General features: G+C 32.1%; 1 long non-coding RNA gene and 1 pseudogene across 2 annotated transcripts; both read left to right on the forward strand.

Moving 5' to 3' along the window:
• The first annotated feature begins 770 nt into the window (after positions 1 to 770).
• LOC121223071 (uncharacterized) lies at positions 771 to 11,657 on the forward strand. Of its 2 annotated transcripts, XR_005920427.1 has the most exons (4): positions 771 to 1,153; positions 1,246 to 1,315; positions 8,711 to 8,788; positions 11,613 to 11,657. It is a non-coding gene; the product is annotated as an uncharacterized lncRNA (long non-coding RNA). The 2 variants fall into 2 exon arrangements; XR_005920426.1 differs by lacking the exon at positions 11,613 to 11,657 and having other exon boundaries at positions 774 to 1,153; positions 8,711 to 8,949.
• Positions 11,658 to 17,496: 5,839 nt separating this feature from the next.
• On the forward strand, positions 17,497 to 19,531 carry LOC107913391 (UDP-glycosyltransferase 92A1-like; annotated as a pseudogene).
• Positions 19,532 to 22,902: the final 3,371 nt, after the last annotated feature.

Raw genomic sequence — 22,902 nt, forward strand, 5'->3', positions numbered from 1 at the left:
CACTGGATCATTGTTAAATAAATACCTTCAAATTATAAAATTTTTCTAAATAAACAGAAACACAAAAGAAAAGTCTCAATAGCCATTTGGTGACTCCAATGATCTTGACACCACTAAAAAAATCAAACTGCATATTTAAACACCGTTGACGCCAATGTCAATGGCACCACAAAAAATACACAATGGTGACACCAAAGTCATTGGCACCACAAAATAAAAAATTACTTTTTAAAAAATAAAAAAATAATTAAAAAAAATGGGTTGAGAACTGACGCCGCCAATCTATTTGGCACCATAAAAAATCTGACATTTGGTGACGCCAATCTAATTGGCACTAGGGGTGTGCAAAATTCGGGTAAAACTGAAAAAATTCGGTTAACCGACCGAATTCGGTTAATCGGTCGGTTAACCGAATTTTTTCAATTGGGAGTCGGTTAATTATTTTTTTATTTTTCGGTTAACGGTTAATTCGGTTCGAAATCGGTTGATTAACCGAATTTTTTTGGTTTAACTGAAAAAATTAATAAATAAAATTATAATATATAAATAGGTCTACTATTCACTTAAACCCAATCCAAACCCAAGTATTCAACCTAACCCAATTACCCAACCCAATCCAATCATAAAAATTACAAATAATTTAATAAATAAAAATAAAATTCTAAAACTAAAGTCTAAAGCGTGTTTGGTTTGCTGTAATAGATATACCATTACGCCCCGATTACGCGCCTATTACATTACCGACCTATTCCGGCGTTTGGTTCGTTGTAATGCCCATTACGCGCCTATTACATTACCGACCTATTCCCTAAATTCTCTGCTTTTCTATTCCCTCCCCAAAACGACGATTAGCCCTATTACGTCCGTCTTCCCAAATCAGTCTCTGTTTTACCCTCCATTCCTACCCGAAATCGACCTCCACCCTCACCTTTTTCTGTCATCATCGATATCTGCTTCTTCTTCCATCGGTATTGCAGAGTTAATTTCTGTCCTCATTTCTTCTGCTTTCATAACAAATCCTCAGATATATCTCTTCAATCCAAATCTCCTCCCATTTCTTTACCGATTCTCTCTCTCGGTCTCTTTTTTCATTTTTCCCTGTCATTTGTTATGATTTTTGAAATCCACTGCTTCATTGGAGACTGATTTTGATGTATAAATCTTGAACTTTTTCTTTGTCTGTCTTTGCCTTTTCATTTCTATTTTGGTTTCAGATCAATGTTTTTTTTTCTTCTTATATTTCAGTGGATTTATTTCTCTGCCGTTTCTTTGTTGTAATTTTTGTAACCCCTGCTTCATCGGAGGCTGATTTCAGGTATGAATCTTTGCTTCAACATTGTCTTCAGCTTCCTCTAATTTATGGTTGTGGTCTGAGTCCTTTATTCCATTGGGGAGTTCTATTTGATTGCAGGGTGGCTTTGATTTCAAAGTTTTGTGGGAATATTATGGTTTTGATTTCAATATTTTCTTCTTTGTGTTAGATTTTTATTGTTGTATGAAAATTGAAGAATATTGGTTTCTGGCTTTTTGTAGCCAGAACCATTGCTGTTACTGGAAGGCATTAATCACCATTGTTTGACCATAACCAAGATGATAGGTGATAATTTCATGTATTATGGTCTATGTTATGTTGATTAGGATTAGGTGGTGAGTGCCGGATATGGGTATACTCAGTTGTTTTAAAAATTTTTCATATATTTATAGGATCGTACTCATAATATCAATGTCCAAATATGTGCTGGATATGGTTACATTTTTTTTGGGGGGGATGCAGAGTTGTGTGCTAATGTGAGTCTCAAGTATGATATCAATCTGGGTATTGAATGTGGTGGCAGCTGGTTAATATTAATTACCCATGAATGTTATATATTGGTTCTTCTACCTCTAGAAAGTTTCTCCAGCTTTAGAATGACATTCAAGCAACTCCTCTGTTGCATAGGAAAAGAGTTGCAATTTAACTATGGTTCCTTGAGAAGTGTTGGCAGTTTGCATGCTCGAATTTGTTGCTTTGTTTCTGCACAGTTTATGAACCTTGACATGATAAAAGGGCAAGTCAATGTACATTTTAATGGAAAAAATGCTGGCATTTTTTTCTTTGAAATTAGGCAAGTATTTCTCAATTTTATGGCTGAGACCTGGAAGACTCCAAAGTGTAGATAATTAAACTCTTCTTTTTACTTTTGGTACAGTGCAGTTGTACTGCCTAGGGTATTTATCAGGACATGTGTTCTGGAAAATGAAAAACTTTTCTTGAAGCTTTAGAGATGTCCATCTGTGTTTTTGCTTGAAGAAGGTAGAGAAGAAAATGGTGATAATTGCTGTTGAGTGAGAATATCAGATGAAATCTAGTACTTTAATGTTGTTCCAATAGGGTCGGAAGCGTGTAAATTATTGTACTAAAAAATCACACAAAGTTCAGTTCCCAGGGAAGAGAGGTGGATCACATGGATCTCTTAAATACCAAGTCTTTCCTTAGACAGAATATCCCTTCTATAGTAATTTAATAGCACAATTAAATACTACTATTATACCCTCAAATATTGAAAGAAAAATAGGACAAGAAAGAACACAAGAGATTTAACGAGGTTCGGTAAATTATACCTACGTCCTCGGGCACTAACACCAGATGATAACTTTACTATCTCCAAAATATTACAAACAAATAGAATTCCTTAAGAATTCTCAAATGGGAGAAGAGAGAAAACTAAGAGAGAAAGATTGGTTGGGATGGTTGAAATGAAAAATGAAAAGGCCTATTTATAGTTGAGGTTCAGGGACTAACTTGCAAATGGCCTAAAAAATTAGGGACCAAAATTGCAATTATCCCATTCAACTTTTCAACATTCGGTGCAACTTGCTCAACCTTTTTAACAAGTTGCTTCCTACCTTTGTTGACTTTTCAACAATCTCCACCTTGAAGATTTGATTAGGATAATCACATCTTCACATACTTCCTTCAACTCCCCAAATTCGATAAAGCTATCTTTTGTAGTGCCTCCAAATGCGCTCTCGAGCGCCATACACCTAAAGGTGCTCAAATTCTCAGGATGTTAATCAAGTTCAAACAATGATTAAACTTGATTGTTGTTACCACCTTGGTCATCATATCTGCGGGATTATCTGCTGTCGGAATCTTCTGAAGTAGAATTTTTCCTTTTTCAAAGACTTCCCGCACAAAGTGATATCTTACGTCGATATGCTTGGTTCTTGAATGATAGACTTGATTTTTTGCTAAATGAATAGCACTCTGACTGTCACAATATAGACTAATGTGACTTTGAACAACTCCCAAGTCTTTCAATAATCCATTAAGCCAAATAGCCTCCTTAACAGCTTCTGTAACTGCCATATATTCTGCCTCTGTAGTAGACACAGCTACTGTAGACTGTAAGGTAGACTTCCAACTCACTGGGGCTTTCGCAAGAGTAAACAGATACCCCGTAGTTGAACGACGTTTATCTAAATCACCAGCAAAGTCGGAATCAACATATCCAACTACAAACTGACCAAGTGCTTCATCCTGTTCAAAAATTAAACCAACATCTACGGTTTTTCGAAGATACCGTAGAATCCATTTCACAGCTTGCCAATGTCCTTTTTCAGGATCATGCATATACCTGCTCACAACTCCAACAGCTTGTGAAATGTCAGGCCTCGTACACACCATCGCATACATCAAACTCCCAACTGCATTAGCATATGGGACTTTTGCCATATATTCTCTTTCTTCTTCAGTTTTCGGAGATAATTGAGCACTAAGTTTCAAATGAGAAGCAAGTGGGGTACTTACATGTTTTGTGTTTTCATTTACACCAAAACATTGTAATACCTTTTTCAGATATTGCTTCTGATTCAAACAAAGCTTGCCTCTCTGTCTATCTCTACTTATCTCCATGCCGAGAATCTTCTTGGCCTCACCTAGATCTTTCATCTCGAACTCTTGATTCAACTGAGCCTTCAGCTTATCTATCTCATTTTGGCTCTTCGAAGCGATTAACATATCATCAACATACAAGAATAGATAAATGAAAGATCCGTCATGCAGCTTCTGCAAATATACACAATTGTCATATTTGCTTCTTGTGTACTTCTGCCTTCTCATAAAGCTATCAAATCGCTTGTACCACTGCCTCGGGGATTGCTTCAATCCATATAGCGATTTGTTAAGCTTACAAACCCAATTTCTACCACCAGCATCTGTGTATCCTTCTGGCTGAGTCATATAGATCTCCTCTTCTAACTCACCATGCAAGAAAGCCGTCTTAACATCAAGTTGAGCTAGTTCCAAATTCAACTGTGCTACCAAGGCCAACAAAATTCTAATGGAGGAATGCTTCACAACAGGGGAAAATACATCATTGTAGTCAATTCCCTCCTTCTGAGCGTAGCCTTTAGCTACCAATCTTGCCTTGTAGCAAATATCCTTCTTGCTAGGAGATCCATCTTTCTTTGTGAATACCCACTTGCATCCGATTGCCCTTTTACCTTTCGGTAATTGCGCCAACTCCCAAGTATTGTTCTTCAGGAGAGACTGCATTTCTTCATCCATGGCGCTTTTCCATTTATCACTTTCTAAGCTTTGCATTGTTTCTTGATAAGTGATAGGAATATCATCAACAACGGGAAGGGCGTAGGCCACCATATCAGTAAATCGAGCAGGTTTACGAATTTCTCTCCGTGGCCTTGCAACTGCAACTGGTTCTGGTGTACTTAGTGGTTCTTGGGTCAGAACCTCTTCAACCTCTAATTCCTCCATTGTGGCTGGAGAATTAGACTTATTAACTGGGCAAATCCCCATCTGCTCAAACTCCACCTGTTTTGGAGTACACTCCACCTGCTGTGGAGTATTGCTCGTCTGAATATCTTTATCTGCTACCTTTTTCAATGTGGCAGATTCATCAAAGGTAACATCTCTGCTACAGATCATTTTCTTTGTGCTTAAGCACCAAAGACGAAATCCCTTCACTCCAGAAGTGATTCCCATAAAGAGAGCTTTCTTTGCCCTCGGATCTAACTTTGACTCCTTCACATGGTAATATGCAGTGGTTCCAAACACATGTAAGGAATCATAATCTGTAGCCGGTTTTCCAGACCATACCTCCATAGGAGTTTTTCTTTCTAATGCAGATGATGGCAAACGATTAACAAGATGGCCAGCGTATGTCATAGCCTCAGCCCAAAATTGCTTGCCCAACCCAGCATTGGACAACATACATCGAACTTTCTCCAGCAATGTTCGATTCATACGCTCTGCCACTCCATTCTGCTGTGGTGTATCCCTAACTGTGAAGTGTCGAACAATACCATACTCTTGGCACACATCGAAGAACGGATCACTTTTATATTCCCCTCCATTGTCCGTCCTAAGCCGCTTGATTTTCTTGCCAGTTTGGTTTTCGATCATAGTTTTCCATTTAAGAAAAACTCTAAGCACTTCATCCTTAGTTCTCATGGTATACACCCAAACTCTTCTGGAAAAGTCATCAACAAAAGTAACAAAGTAGTGTTTTCCTCCCAACGAAGGTGTTTTGGAAGGCCCCCACACATATGAGTGAACATATTCCAAAATACCTTTTGTATTATGGATCGCAATGCCGAATTTCACTCTCTTTTGCTTTCCCAGAACACAATGCTCGCAAAATTTTAATTTGCAAGCCTTTGCACCTTTCAACAATCCTTGCTTTGCCAGAATTTGCAAGGATTTTTCGCTGGCATGTCCCAACTTCATATGCCACAACTGCATTGAGTCCAAGTCTTTGTTACCGGAAGCTGCAGCGACTGCTCCAATAACTGTACTACCTTGGTAGTAATACAAGTTATTTTTCCTGATGCCCTTCAATATCACAAGTGCGCCAGATGTCACTTTCAAAATCCCATCTCTCATAGTAACAACTGAACCATTGGATTCCAAGGCTCCCAATGAGATGAGATTTTTCTTCAAACTGGGCACGTACCGAACATCAGTCAGAACTCTGGTTGATCCATCTTGATTCTTTAATTGGATTGAACCTATCCCAACAGTTTTACAGGCATTGTCATTGCCCATATAAACAACTCCTCCATTTAGTTCTACTAAATCAGAGAACCACTCCCGGTTAGGGGACATATGATAGGTACAACCCGAATCCAATATCCACTCATCTGAATGGAGCGACGATGATGATGCAACCAGTGATAGTTCAGAGTCACTAGTATCATGCTTAGCAACACAAGCATCTACAGCAGCTTTTCCCTTATTCTTCAGCTTTGGACAATTTTTCTTCCAGTGGCCTTTCTCATGACAAAAAGCACATTCATCTTTCCCGAGTCTGGACTTTGACTTTAATCTCCCCTTTTGAGTTTTCTTCCGAGTGTATGAACGACCTCGGACTACTAAAGCTTCTGTATCTCTGATTGAGTTTTTCTGTTTGTCCTTCTTTCTCTGTTCATAACTGTATAAGGCCGCACAGACTTCGCTCAGAGATATATCACTCCTGCCATGAAGTAGAGTAGTTTCTAGGAACTCAAACTCCTCAGGAAGTGACCCCAACAGCATCAAAGCCAAATCTTCATCTTTGAATGTCTCATCCATATTCAGCAAATCAGTGACTAACTGATTAAATTTGGTGATGTGATCATTCATTGTGGTACTTGGGACGTATGTGAAGCGAAACAGTCTTTTCTTCAAGTGGAGCTTATTTTGACTGTTTTTCTTCAAAAATTTTTCTTCAAGTGCCACCCACAACTTATTTGCAGAAGTCTCCTTTGAAAAAGCATACCTCTGCTCTCGAGAAAGGCATGATCGAATTGTGCCACATGCCAACCGATTGATCGCCTTCCAATCTTTCTCCTGTACATCATCTGGTTTCTCTTCATCAATGGCAATGTCTAGACCCTGCTGAAAAAGGGCATCTAGAACCTCACTTTGCCACATACCAAAATGGCCCGTGCCATCAAAGATCTCCACGGCCAATCTTGCATTTGCAATTGTCGGTCTTGTCCACATGGACGATGTTGAAGCTCCTACACCGACCGTTTTCTCCATAATCTTTCAATATACCTAAGGAAATCTTTTCTGATGTGGAAGATCAGTTTAAACTGCAACCACAGAGCATACTACGATTAACCTTCGGCTCTTGATACCACTTGTTGTTCCAATAGGGTCGGAAGCGTGTAAATTATTGTACTAAAAAATCACACAAAGTTCAATTCCCAGGGAAGAGAGGTGGATCACATGGATCTCTTAAATACCAAGTCTTTCCTTAGACAGAATATCCCTTCTATAGTAATTTAATAGCACAATTAAATACTACTATTATACCCTCAAATATTGAAAGAAAAATAGGACAAGAAAGAACACAAGAGATTTAACGAGGTTCGGTAAATTATACCTACGTCCTCGGGCACTAACACCAGATGATAACTTTACTATCTCCAAAATATTACAAACAAATAGAATTCCTTAAGAATTCTCAAATGGGAGAAGAGAGAAAACTAAGAGAGAAAGATTGGTTGGGATGGTTGAAATGAAAAATGAAAAGGCCTATTTATAGTTGAGGTTCAGGGACTAACTTGCAAATGGCCTAAAAAATTAGGGACCAAAATTGCAATTATCCCATTCAACTTTTCAACATTCGGTGCAACTTGCTTAACCTTTTTAACAAGTTGCTTCCTACCTTTGTTGACTTTTCAACATTTAATGTTATGTTGTAGTTGTCCGATCTCTATGTTGGAACAACAAAAAACTAATTGCTTTGATTTTTTGTTTCAGTTTGACAAGTTTTTGCTGTATGATGATCTATAAAATCAAACTATAGCTGGGTGTATAGATTAGTGTCTATTTGATAGGACCTAAACTTTAGACTAACCTGTTATGAGATAAAGTATTTGATACACAACTTTAGTCATAGTTTTTTGCCATGTGATATGATCTGACTTGCTTTTATGTTTGAATCAACTAAATGCAATTTTACCACAAGTGTGATTTATCAGCATATTTTCCTTTGCTTCTTGAAGGACAAAACAAACCTTCACCTGCTAGCAATTAAATAGTTCACATTTGGGTCATTACCTGTCCACTAAAAAAATTGCAAATCCACATTGAAGTTGAGAAACTATCACTTTAAGTACTAACCATGAGAAATGAAAATGAAAATGAAAATTCATATAATGACTTTTAGCAGATAACAAGTAAATAGCAGTGCTGACAATATCTATAAAGAAACTGTTAAAAAAAAAGACTCATAAAGTAGTCTGTTTTTCTTACTTGCATTGGGTAATTTGATTATGTGCTGCATTTAGAACAGTTTATATCAATGTTTTGCTGCTTCTTCCCAAGTTATTCAAGTTTAATGCTGTAATACTAACCAAGGCTACCTCAAGTAATTGCTAGTCAACCCATGTAATAATTGTACTTCTTTTGTATTTGAACTATATATCCTGATGTTATGTTTTTTTCTTGAAAACTTATGTGCTTGATTCGTTCTCTTTGCTCACCTTAATATGAAAAAGTATGTTTCTAGTTACCTGGATGGAATGTTTACACAATCTGGTCTTTTCTGCTTAGGTATCTATTCTGTTGTCTCCAGTATCTGAAATTGTAATACTGGTCTTGTGCATCACAATTAACAACAGATCTTCAGCTTCATGTTTTTTTCAATTTTACCTTATTTTTTTCAATTGTCATACTGGACTTGCGCATCACAATCCATGAAACTTTTCTATTCTGCAGATAGAGCCAATCCCAAGTGGAAATATGCCTCCTGGTTTTGATCCTGTTGAAGGTTGCAAGCTTATCATAAAGGAAAAGGTATTATTTCCAGATTTTCCCTTTTCTTTTTTTTCCTTTATGAAGCTGAGTGTGCACTACAATTTTAAAGCACAAGTTTGAATGAATTCCTTCTATTTTGCTTGTTTGTATTCATGTTACTTTGGTTTTGCTGAAATTCTTTGTTGTGAATGTAAGGATATAATAAGACTATAATTTCAAATTTCAATTTCGATGCTTATATAATGTTCAAATTTAAGATTCAATCTTTATATTTTAATTTTTAATATAATTTGGTACACCAATATTAGCCTAGATACTTTAACCGATTAAAATGCTAACGTTAATTTTTAAACTTGATAATAATATTAAATTTTTTTTTGTTTAATTCGAATTCATTATAATATTATTTTTATATAATTATGAAGTGAATTTTTTTTAATTTCAAAATATCACATTAACGAATTTTAACTATAACACATGTCAATAGTAGCATTTAGAAGAAGTTGAAAGTGAAATTAAGTCAATTTAAATATCAAACCTACTTTTTCCCCATAAATTCAACTTTAGCACAAAATATCGAAAAAAGTGTAATTATTGTTTCTTTCACAATCATAATTGCAAATACAATACTATATTTTAATAATTATTTGTAGATGTAAATGAGATTAAATTTACAAAAAAACAGTTATATATTTATACGAAATGAAATTTAAATTTAAAATGCTATAAAAGTTTTAAAACTTCAATTTCATTATTAAACCAAATCCTCATTATTTATTTTATTTGTTTTAAAATTAGAAAACCTTAATTAAACTAATCATCAATAAATAAACTAATCAATGTTCAAACTTTGAACATGCTTTATTAAACATTCAATTTCATTATACGAAATGAAAATTAAATTTAAATTTAAATGTTCAAACTAATCAATGTTCAAACTTTGAACATGCTTTAATAAACTAATCAATATATTTATACGAAATGAAATTTAAATTTAAAATGTTATAAAAGTTTTAAAACTTCAATTTCATTATTAAACCAAATCCTCATTCTTTATTTTATTTGTTTTAAAATTAGAAAACCTTAATTAAACTAATCATCAATAAATAAACTAATCAATGTTCAAACTTTGAACATGCTTTATAATTTTAAATTATAATGAGTTTAGTTATAATGTGTAATTGTAACTTCAATTCTTTGATAGTGTGTTCTAATTTTAATATGTTGCAGTAATGGCTCGTCTGCCTTTAATTGCACAAAGTGTGAGGCGTAAAAGAATTGATATTGCATTGACAATATGGTTGGAAATCTGTAGAATTGCGATTTGGTTCTTATTTACAATGGGTGCTAGCCTTAGCCTACATACTTATAGACCAAGGATTAGGTCCTATACCTTAGATTTTTATGCAAAACAGGATTATGTGAAAAGGCTTGTATATGCTAGTGACGAGACCTGTATTAAACAAGTTAGGATGAATAGAACTGTCTTTTTTAAACTATGTGAGATGTTAGAATCGTTAGGGGGATTGAAGTTGTCAAGAAACATGCTTGTTGATGAGCAAGTGGCAATGTTTTTACATATCATCTCTCATCACCTGAAAAATCGAGTTATCAAGCATCACTTTAGAAGGTCCAGGGAAACTGTTAGCAGAGCATTTCATAGTGTTTTAAATGTTGTCATACGCTTACAAGATGTGTTATTTAAAAAGGCAGAGCCAATTACAGCTGATTCTTCTGACACAAGGTGGAAATGGTTTAAAGTATTGGATTGAGTTTTATATATAGCTTGTACAACATTTAGTTGATTTAGATTTAAATTAGTATTCTAACTCAAGGTTTTATATCATGTGATATAGAATTGCTTAGGTGCTCTTGATGGAACCCACGTCAAGATTAGGGTTCCAACAGTTGATAAACCTAGATATCGAACGCGAAAAGGGTCCAACATTTGTTTATGTTCTTCCTGGTTGGAAAGGTTCAGTTGCCGATGGATGGGTTCTTTGAGGTGTCATTAGTAGAAGACATGGACTAAAAGTTCCTCATGGTAAAGTGGATAGTTAGAGGACTTTGAATTATTCATTAAGATCGAACTTTTTGTGCTGAATTAATCATTTTAAAAAATATATATTATAGGTTGTTATTATCTAGTTGATGCTGGATACACAAATTGTGAGGGATTTCTTGCACCTTTTAGAGGACAACGATATCATTTGAACGAGTGGCGTCAGGGTTACCAACCAAGTTCTCCGCAAGAGTTTTTTAATATGAAACATGCCTCAGCACGTAATGTTATTGAAAGATGCTTTGGGTTATTAAAACTTAGATGGGGAATACTTAGGAGTCCATCATTCTATCCTGTAAGGGTGCACAATAGAATTATTATTGCATGTTGTTTGCTCTATAATTTTATTCGAACCCATATGAGTATTGATCCTATTGAAGCGAATGTGGAAAAAGGATTACCTAGTAATGTGGTGGATGACGATGAACCGAATATCGCAAATATACATCCATCGGATGCTTGGGCTACTTGGAGGATGGAACTAGCCAACCAAATGTTCAATGAATGGCAAGCATCTAGAAATTAGTTAGGTTTAGGGACAAAATGAGTTTGAGTTAATTTGTTTATGTTATTTTATGTATCTAGTTTGTGAAACTTTGGTGGTGTTTGAATTGATTTTTGTATTGTACTAAACTTGTTGAATTATAATTTAATTTCTTTTCATTCAGCATGTGTTATAATTTTAAATTTAATATTGAGCTTTTGATTCATGATATTGAACTTAATTATAATTTTATAAAGTGTTCACCTTTTGATTCATGATATTAATAGTAATTAATATAATTTGTTTTTTTTCTTAAGATAATTATGTTAGGTGTTCCAGAATCAAATGCTTTTTCTCAAGCTTTTCGAGGAACCAAAAGAAAATGGGTTCCAGAAGAAGATGCAGCATTGGTTTCCTGCATGGTGGACTTGCACAATGTTGGAAAATTTAATACTGATACCGGGTTCAAAGCCGGTTATTTAAACGAGTTGGAAAAAATGCTAGAAAAGGCTTTACCAAATGCAATGTTGAAGGCGAAACCTAATATTGAATCGAGGATTAGGTTACTAAAAAGGGAGGGGTCAATCGTGTATGACATGCTTAATGGCCAAAACAATAGCGGTTTTGGTTGGGACGAGCATGGGCAGCTCATTGTTGCTGAAGATGCGGTTTAGGACTCCTATTTAAAGGTAAGAATTATTTCAAGTCTTTATTATCTTACTTTTACCAAACTTATAATTAATATGATTTCCTCATTTTTTTAGAGTCACAAAGAAGCCGCTCAATTCAGACATCGTACTTTCCCTTACTACGACCAGCTTACTGCCATATACGCAAGAGATCGAGCGACTGGGAAAGATGCTCAAACAGCTGCTGATGTTCTTGAAGAAATAAATGCTGAGGGTGTACCTACTACAGATATGAATGAAGAAAGAAACTCATTCTATGACTGCGAAGCTGATGTCTCTTTGGATGACATGGATGTTTCTGCTACGGAGCCGCGACGAGATAGAAACCAAGGGGGTTCCTCATCTTCAAACAAGAAAAAGAAGAAATCTGATGCTCGTGATAATATGTCTTCTTCATTTAATGAGGCTGCCACTTTATTGGCCGAAAACATGCGGGCCATTGGCGAAGAAATCAGTAGGAGTATTGCCTCCAATGTGGTAGTTCAACAGAAGTCAAAAGAATTCCAGATCATCTAAGAGAAAGCTACAAATTTATATTCAACCTTATGGGAAATTGAAGGTTTAACCGTCGATGAGCGGTATCGAGCTTTGAGTAAAATTCCAGATCATCGAACTTAAATGCTCGTTTTCTTTAGTTTACCTTCTGATGCGCGATTGGAATGGGTCAGAAGATTTCTTTCTGACCATTAAAAATCAATGTTCAAACTTTTTGATGTTGTAAAACTATATAACATATGGATTATGATGTAGAATTTCATTTTCATCTAACCTTTTGTTAATATAAGTTAATTATGTTTATGCAGAATATAATTCTCAAGTTATATTATGATTTTAGTAAATTCATATAAGAATATTTATTATTAAGAATTTTATGAAATTATATATCATTATTAAATTATTTTTAATATTAATTATTTTAAATTATATAAATTCATATAAGAAAATTTATTATCAAGAATTTTATGAAATTATATAATATTATTAAATTATATTTAATAATAATTATTTTAAATTATACAAATTCATATAAGAAAATTTATTAGTAATAATTATTTTAAATTTATTAAATCATATATTTTAATTAAAATATATTTAATAATAATTTTTTCAAATTATATTTTATAGTATCATATATTATGATTTAGTAAATTCATATAAGAATATTGATTATTAAGAATTTTATTAAATCATATATTTTAATTAAAATATATTTAATAATAATTATTTCAAATTATATTTTATAGTATCATATATTATGATTTTAGTAAATTCATATAAGAATATTGATTATTAAGAATTTTATTAAATTATATATTTTAATTAAAATATATTTAATAATAATTATGTTAAATTATATTTTATAGTATCATATATTATGATTTGAGTAAATTCATATAAGAATATTGATTATTAAGAATTTTATTAAATTATATATTTTAATTAAAATATATTTAATAATAATTATGTTAAAATATGATTAAATTATTTATTATTGATATTAATAATCTTATTAAAATTTAATAACAATAACAATAATCATTTACCTAAACAAATTTCTGCTAAGGGTATTCTAGTCATTTTAGTTTTTTTCCATTCAACCAAACACAAGAATACTATTACGCCTCTATTCCATTACATTCAACCAAACAATTGATTTGCTATTACGCCTCTATTCTATTACAGCGAACCAAACGTGCTCTAAAAGTCTAAAAATAATTTAATTATGTAGTGATTCAATTCGGTTAATTCGGGTAATCCGATTAATTCGGTTAATTTTGGTAATTCGAGTAATTCGGTTAATTTTTAACCAAAAATAAAAAATATATAATTTTCGGTTAATTCGTTAACCGACCGAATTAACCGAAAAAATTTCGGTTTTGTTAATTTTTTTAAAAAAAATTTCGGTTCGGTTAACGGTTAAAAATTTTGAAAGGTCGGTTAATTCGGTTAATATTATTTCGGGTCGGTTAACCGAATGAACATCCCTAATTGGCACCACCCAAAATTTTTTTTCACTTCCACAAAATACAACTAATACGGGTACAAGTATTTGGTATTTATGCGGGTGACGCCATATCCATTGGCACCACTCAGAACAATTGTTTTTTATTTTACTGGTCAATCATTGGCTGACGTGGGAGGGTGGTGGCGCCAATGAAATTGACACCACCCATGTTCACTATTCATTTCAAATTATTTATATACATAATTGTAAAAGCGGATCATTTTTATAAATGATAATTTTTTTTGAATATTTTTATAAAAAAGTCGAGGTTAATTTATTCTCTTTTTTTAACTTCTTTATTTTCCTTTTTTTCTTATTATATTTAACTTCTTTATTTTTTCTTATTATTTTTTAATTTTAATTAATTTTACCACCAACTTTAGTTTTCTAAATAAAATTTTATCATTTTAAAAACAAAATTTGAAAAAGTATTTTTTTAATAGTAACAATTAAGTTACTTTGTAAAATTATTAAAAATTATAAATTAACTTCGATCATTTAATGGAAGGAAGACTTGTAAGTTTTTAAAATATATAAAAAGAAATACTTTATTTTTTATAAATAACAATTTTATTAATATTTAATATTATGTTAATTAATTAATTATTTTACTATTTAAATAAAATATTTAAAATATTTTTATTAAATGTAACTCAGGTTAATTTAAATTAAAATCGAATAGTAAAATTTAATAAAAAAATCAAGCTTTAGTTCAAAATTCATTCAAATAAAACTTAAGTGACAAAATTCAGTTAAAAAAAAAAGTAAATTGACTATTAATTTAAGAGTACAATGACAAGTATCAACAAAACTAAAGCATAATAGTAAATTTTAATTTTATCTAAAGTATAGTGACAAATTTGTATATTAATCCAGTTATAAAAATTATAAAAATGACATGGCATTAAAAATAATCCACGCGTTGCATGGTGAATGGTTCACGTCGTTACATAAGCCAAAAACTAATCGAGTTAACATCTTGAGTAATATGTATAGCAATAGTAGAGTTCTACGGTAAAAAGTATCATGAAGATTTTTCTATTATGAATTAGATTGGATTTTATTCTATTTATTAAAAAAGTTGATAAATTAATCGATGTACATTGGAATAAAGAGTTAATTGGTTCTTCTGTTAAAAAATCCATCCATTTCTACTAGAAAAAATGGTCTCTATACATCAACAGAAAGTACACATGGTATACTACATGTCACTTTGATTTATTCAATTAGTCATTTCAGTTCTTAATAATAAAAATGACTGAAATTTTTAACAGTAGAGTAGGAAAAATGTAATTTGACACTCAATACAAGAGATTTCATAATATTTTTATCCAATTTTGACAAAAAAAATCATATACCAATTTAAAAAAAACATTATTAATTTCAAGTAACAAATTTTATTCTAAGTATTTAACTTAATTCGATTTTAAAAATACATCAACCCAATTCTTTTAAAAAATAATACTAAAATATATAAAAGAAGAAGAAGAAGAAGAAGAAGCTACATATCTCCTTTTTTTTTTGAATTTTTGCACGTATAAACTCTATCATAATTTACTTTTCAAATATATTATTTATTACTGAAATTAACATAAAATAAATAAAATAAAAATAGGCTAAATTTGAAAAAAATACTGATTGAATTTTTAATATATTAGTTTTGTTGGTTAGATGGTTAAATGTTAGTGGTTTTGTCTTTAAATCCCGAGTTCAATTCCTTTCTTGCTTACATTTTTATTTTTATTTCACGTTGTTACAACCTTTACTTTTATTTTTAATTATTATTTTTAATACTTTAACAACTCCTTTAGTTAGATGATTAACTAATAGTGATTTAATTCTTAAATCTTAGGTTCGATTCCTCTCTTAAGCACATAAGTATTTTTTATTTCATGTTGTTTCAAGCTTTTCTTAATTAATAAATATATCATTTTCAAGTTTTTTATTTTTAATTAATAGCTCTTTTATTTATAAAATCAAATAATTATCGCCAAATATTATTATTTTTAGTAAATATAATTTTTATATGTGTAATATTTATTTTTCAATACATATCATGAATGTAGTAAATTTTAGTATTATATATTTTTGTATGTGTATTTGAAATATTTCACATATAAACATAATTATATTTGAAATATTTCACATATAAAAATATTTGAAATATCATACTCACAATGTAGATGAAAAAACAATGATTTTTGAAATATTTTACATATAAAAATAATAATGATATTTGAAATCATTGTTTGATTTTATAATATTAGAAATCACCATACCCACAATATAAGTAGAGAAAATAAATATTTAACATATAAATATTATATAAAAAGAAAAATATATCAAAAAATTAGTTGATATTTTTAAAATATAAAATATATTTAACATAATGATAAATATCGATTTTATCAAAAATATATTTTTTATTATATAATTGACAATAATTATTTAATTTTATAAATAAAAAAACTATTAATTAAAAAGATGAATTAAAAGTATAGAAAAACTTGAAAACAATATATTTATTAATTAAAAATAAAAAAAAGAGCTTGAAACAACATGAAAGTAAAAATATAAATGTTCTTAAAATAACAATAATTAAAAAAATAATTAAAAATAAAAGTAAAGCTTAAAATAACATGAAATAAAAATATAAATTTGAGTAGGAGAGGAACCAAACTCGAAACTTAGGGTCTGTTTAATTGACGGAATTGATTTTCCGGAAAATCATTTCCAACTTTTCCAACGTTTGATTGGCGGAAAATATTTTCCATTTGGAAAATGAACTCCAAAACAAGGGAAAATGGGTTAAATTTTAGGGAAAATGTCTTACCCTTTCAATTTCCGTAAGACATTTTCCGTGCTCTCCTCTTTATCGCCTCCTTCATTACTTCCTTCATTTCCGGTAGAAAACTGCTTCTGTTTATCGATTTTTCAGTAACTTGTTTTTTTAATTATTCAATACTTGTTTTTTTAACACAATTACAAATAATTTATTTGATATTAGTTTTTTTCAATTTATAACGATTAATATTGTAGCTTAATAATTGAGTATTATTATAAATAAATCATTGCAATATATGTAAAAATAATTTAAAATATAAAAATTTATTAATATATATTAATATATGTAAAAACAACTTTTCCAAAAAATATTTTCAAAAAATCTGCCAAGCAGCAGAAAATATTTTACACAGATTCAATCAAACACCAGAAAATATTTTCCAGTAAATCATTTTACAGAAAAGTAAAACATTTTCCAGAAATCATTTTACGGAAAATATTTTACTCTCAATCAAACAGACCCTTAAAGATAAATCCACTAATATTTAACCATTTGACTAAAGAAATTAATGTATTAAAAAGTTAAAAAACGTCTATAAAACGCGTTTTCTGTTTCTCACACCAAAATCAAATTCTTTCTCTACATGTAAAAAAAATTATACATTCCCTTGAATATTTTTTAAAATCAGCATTTTTTTTGAATTTAGGAATATAATTATATATTTACTGAAATCAACATAAAATTAAATCAAATACGTTAAAAGTGAAATATCCCACAAATTTAAAACACACACACACTCTCTAGATTGTGGAGTTTTCAAAGTCCACGTCTACCACTTTCCTAACAAGAAAATAGCTCTCCATTTTCTACTTCAATTTTCTTCAGTAATTTGCAGTCACATTTCTTAGATTGGAAATTTAAATATACATTCCATATCGATCCTTGATGTGTATTAGCATGGGTTACATTCATAATCTAGAAATTTACACTGGCGGTGGCCATTGAAATCTTTGCTTCCAACAGCTTGAATCATTACAGCGATTACTATGGGTTCACAGCAGATCGACATCGTAATGCTCCCATTCATGGCTCATGGCCATCTTATACCATTTCTATCTCTCGCAATACAAATCCACCACTGCACTGGCTTCAACATCGCCATTGCCAACACCCCTCTCAACATTCAGTATCTCCGTTCCACTTTTCTCCAACACCAAAACCCTCCTCCATGGATCCACATATTTGAGCTCCCATTCAACAGTGCAGGCCATGGCTTGCCACCCAACTCAGAGAACACTGAGAACTTGCCTTTGGATCAAATCGGTAAACTCGTTATTTCATCTGTTTCCCTCAAGACCCCATTCCATAACTTGTTGTTAGATATCATAAAGAAACAAGGAAAGCCCCCACTTTGTATCATATCGGATGTTTTCGTCGGGTGGGTTGTCGAGGTTGCCAACATTATGAACACTGTAAACATCACTTTTGCCACGGGTGGAGCTTATGGAACCTTGGCTTTATTTTCCTTTTGGTTGAACCTCCCACATCGTAAAACAGATTCTGAAGAGTTTAATTTGCCTGGATTCCCTGAAAGATGTAAGTTTCATGTTTCTCAACTCCATGAATTTATGAGAAAAGCTGATGGGAATGATTCATGGTCCAGGTTTTTAAAATCTCAGTTTTCAAGTTCTCTGCAGTCTTTTGGATGGTTGGCGAACACAGCTGAAGAGCTTGAGCCTCTTGGGTTGGATTCACTGAGAAAATACACACAGTTTCCAGTTTGGCCAATTGGGCCTCTTCTACCCAAACAGTTGCTAAACAAGTCACCATTATCGTCTTCGAGTTCTACAACACAACATGCAGGAAAATCGCCTGGAATTTCAGCTGAAAAATGTGTCGAATGGCTTGATATGCATGATCTTGCTTCAGTTCTATACATTTCTTTTGGATCTCAGAACACTGTGAGTCGATCACAGATGATGGAACTTGCAATCGGGTTGGAAAAAAGTTGGACACCATTCATTTGGGTGATTAGGCCTCCACTTGGATTCGACTTAAAAGCTGAATTCAGATCGGAATGGTTACCAGAAGGGTTTGAAGCTCGAATGAAAGAGAGTAACCAAGGCTTGCTGGTGAAAAAACTGGGCACCACAATTGGAGAAATTGTCACACAAATCAACTGGGGCATTTTTAAGCCATTGTGGGTGGAATTCAACAATGGAAAGCTTAAGCCAAGGTGTGAAAATCATAGGGTGACCAATGGCGGCTGAACAGGCTTTCAATTCCAAGATGTTGGTGGATGAAATGGGTGTGTCGGTGGAGTTAACAAGAGGGGTTCAGAGCAGTATTTCAAGTGAAAAGGTTAAGGAAGTGATAGGAATTGTGATGGAGAAGGAAGGGAAAGGAGGGGATATGAAGAGAAAAGTGGGAAGAGATTGCACACCAGATAAGGGAAGCAGTGAAAGATGAAGGAAACGAAAAGGGGTCTTCCATTAAAGCAAAGGATGATTTTATTTCCGCCATTAAAACAAGGAAACAAGAAGTGTTCAGTGCATCTATCTTGGATCTATCCGCAAACTAGTTTTGTGTGGTAGTTTAATAATGTAAGTGGTAGTTCAGAGGGGAAGCAGATTGTAACGGTTCATCTTTGCTAGTTTACATTTTCTTCTTGTTCCACGGAAACTACGTGTTATTTTGATGATTTTTAGCAATTGAGAGCAAAAAGAAGTAAAATATAAAATAGGAGTTTAATTATTCTTTTTAAAATTTAAGAGTATTTTTTAATGTATTTTAACAGTTTAATTAATTATTTTTTTTAAAAAAAATTTGAAGCTTTCTACATCCTTAAACTATTTTTCAACAAAAATAGCATGATGATGTGTGAGAAATAATGAAAAATTTTGTTTCTAAAATACTCGGCATTTGGTGTAGGTTTGGAAATTAGCCAAACTTGAATTTGAGAATTGGTTATGTGTGAGGAAAGTGGTAGCACCCTCACAATGCCCAACAGATGATGTTGTTTTGAGTTTTAAATTTCAATATTTAAAAATAATCTTTAAAGTTTTATTTTTATGTTTTGCTTATATTGATAGAGTGAATTTAATTTTAAAATTTAGAAATTAAAAAAGAAAAATTTTTGTTCACTAGTGTTTGAGAAGAACATTTCAACATTAAGAATAATAAGTATCCAATAATTTTAGCAGCGATTTCCCTAATGATCATTATTGACATCATCCATTGGTCATGATCACCTCACATCGGTCATGATCAATAATAAATATAAGAATGAATATTAACTATGAAATGCCAACACATGATATTAAGACCCCAAAACAAATAAGTTAAACAAAGTAAGGCTTAGTTTGGATGGACGGTGTGTTTAGCTCCGGTGAGGTTAAAAACAGCGGTGGCGATGAGATTAATTATTATAGCAGTGAGATTGGATACTGTAGCGGTGAGATTAGAAACAATAGTGGAGTGTGTGTTTGGATTCAAACGCAGTTGTAGCGGTGAGGTGAGAATAAGCAATGACTATTAAGGACATCATATTAAAATTGATATATAATAGAAGTTTTTTAAATTATTTTACTTTTTTAAAATTATTAAAATATGTGAATTTATAAATTCATTTAATAAAATATTAAAATGTATCTTCTAATATTTTAATAAATTATATAATTAATTTAAATTATTTATTAATATTTTTTTGAAAAAGTTGTTTTACATATATTAATATACATATTAATAATTTTTCTATTAAGCACATTTCTCTTTAAATTTTCTATTACTATACATATTAATATACATATATGATTTATTTTTACATATATTAAGCACCTTTCTCTTTAAAATTTCTATTTGTACCTACCACAACTTGTACAGAGAAAGGAATACAAATTTTTTAGGGAAAAACCAAACAAGAGAATTATATATTTTTTTCTCTACTTTGTTGAATCTGTATTCTGCCAATATCCAGAAGTCAAATTAACTGGATAAAGATCAGTAACAGATGTAGAAGAATTGGTCCATGGCCCATCAGCTAACATACTCTTTGTTTGGCTAATATCTGTATCATCTTCTTCAAGTTTCCGGTGCACCTTTATTACAGAGAAATGGCATAAGTTGTAGAAGATCGGTAGTGCCAGAAGTTGAAAATGGTTGAAAAGTCCACAAAAGTCCACTACCACAACCACAAGCAAACATGGTTGAAAATGGCAGAAGTTATAGCAGCAGCAGAAGCTTGAAGAAGGAGATGAATGACTTACCTGGAGCTTTGTGAAGTGAACTGGTTGCACAAATTGAAGAAGGAGAAGCACGGTAGGAGGAGCACGGTAGGAGGAGGAAAGATATGGAGAGTTAAAGTAAGGGTATTTTTGGAGAGTTAAAGTACCAATAGCTCACTGCACCTCCATTGCTGCTAAAATCACCAGCTGATTTTCAGCTGAGCAGTGTGGTGGAGATGAAATCTCACTGCACTGACTTGCTGAACCAAACAGCATAACAATGAGATTGGCACCATTTTTTCCCCCCAACTGCACCTCACTGGCTGTAAAAGCCAAACCAAAGGAAGCAAGTTTAAAATGGCAGCTTTGAACAGTACTCACGCAACTTATGGCCGATTTTGCACAAACGACTCAATCTCTTTCTTCTTTCCACTATAACGGTAGCAACAGTGATGCAACTGTCGTCAATTTCCGGTGCCGAAATCGCATGACAGCTTTGCTGCTACTTGTATTTGTGCTTTACCGTCGAAGTTTGCGGGAACCCACTAGGCCCCCATGAATCTGCCTAGCTGAATCTTGGTGGTATTTGAGCTGGAGTCCGACGGTTGTACGTACACGGTAATGGAGGGTCTCGGGTAAAGGGGTTAAAAAACAAATGGTACATAACAACTATATATTGTATTATTATTATAATATATGTATTACACAGCCGTATATATATATTTATGTTTTTTTACTAATAAATCATAATTATAATATATTAACCATCATGAAATTTAAACTCAACCTAAACTTCACCCAATCCAAATATAAAACATATTTTCATAAAAATTCTTATTTAGGTCTATTACCGTAATTGTTAACTGTAATATCTTTATTAGCCAATCTATATAATCTCGTCATATAAGTATTAATACATACATATGTACGTATGCATACACATATGTTTATATCATATTTAAGAGGTTTATTAAACATGTGTTACTCTTCAATTGGGTGTTACTCAATTTGAACAATTATTTATAAAATAATAACTATTATTGTAGGAAATTATTATTATTATTTTAAATCAAGTGAAATTTACAAAAATGTGCTTGATAAAATTCAAACCTAAAACACCATAAATTTCAAAATTTTTATCATTTCAACTAAAACTCCTTTTAAATTTATTTATTACATAAATATTTTCATGTATATATCATAATCTATTATTAATTGTTAAGCTTTACTGTTTTGTCTAAAGAAGGATTGCACCATTCAACATGTTCTTTCTCTATCGGGAAAGCATGATAAAGATGAGTTGTGGACAAGAGCAGAGTTCTTCAGGGACATTGCTTCATTTGCAGACACATCGGGTGAAATGGTAGCCATAGAGCACAATACAAAATAGCCCGAGAATCGGTGATTGATACCATAAAAGAAACTCATACAAAAGTAAACATGAACATGCTAAACTTCATGAATAAACCTTGAAAATATTGCTTGATTGATTGAGTACATGAGGAGGGTATTTATACATATACAAGAAAGAGGAAACTGCTACAAAGTAACAAGCTAAATCTGTTATAACAATCTAACTGACTCTAGCAGTTCATCTAAAAAGCTGGTGGCAAAGAAGCTCCTAGGTAAAGATGTTTTAAACCTGATGGTGTTGTATTTGATGGAAGAGACGGCGGTGCAATTGCTGTGACGATCTCAGATTCAGGTTTGACAAAGATGGCTTTTCGAAGTCAAAGGTGCTATGTTGGATTGAAATGGGGGGCTAGAAGCTTGGTGAGCTGAACGTGACACTGCAGGCAGTGTCAAGCTTGGGAGTTTATTAGGTGAAAATATTGAGTTTGATAACGATGAACTTATTAGCAGAGATGGATCCAAGGGGCGTGAGGGCAGTTGCCCCCTTGAAAT

The sequence above is a fragment of the Gossypium hirsutum genome, chromosome D11 (genome assembly GCF_007990345.1).
Source record: "Gossypium hirsutum isolate 1008001.06 chromosome D11, Gossypium_hirsutum_v2.1, whole genome shotgun sequence".
NCBI classification, from domain to species: Eukaryota; Viridiplantae; Streptophyta; class Magnoliopsida; order Malvales; family Malvaceae; genus Gossypium; species Gossypium hirsutum.